This window comes from Arachis ipaensis, chromosome B06 (genome assembly GCF_000816755.2).
Source record: "Arachis ipaensis cultivar K30076 chromosome B06, Araip1.1, whole genome shotgun sequence".
In the NCBI taxonomy this organism is placed as follows: Eukaryota; Viridiplantae; Streptophyta; class Magnoliopsida; order Fabales; family Fabaceae; genus Arachis; species Arachis ipaensis.
In genome coordinates, this window is record NC_029790.2 from 124,008,893 (window position 1) to 124,009,263 (window position 371).

Sequence of the window (371 nt, forward strand, 5' to 3'; positions counted from 1 at the left end):
ACTTTCTCGGTTAAGATTTTGATTGGTAACTCATTAATTAAAAAATTTTAGATATTTTTTTATGTATTTTTAAGAATAGAAATCATCACTAAATCAATTTACAAAATAATAAATAAAAATATAGAGTATAAAGACTCATGCTGTATATATAGGGTGTGTTTGACAACCACGTTAGAAAGAAAAAACACGTTACAACTTTTTAAAAGTTTCAATTTTTGGTTTTGCTCATTTTTCTCTCTATAAACGCAAGTGATTTGGTCACAAAATCACGTTTACAAGAAGAAACAATTTTTAACTTTTGTGTTATATTAACTGGCTTTTAGCTATTACCATTTAACATTTATTTTTTTTATCAATTTTATCTTTTATAC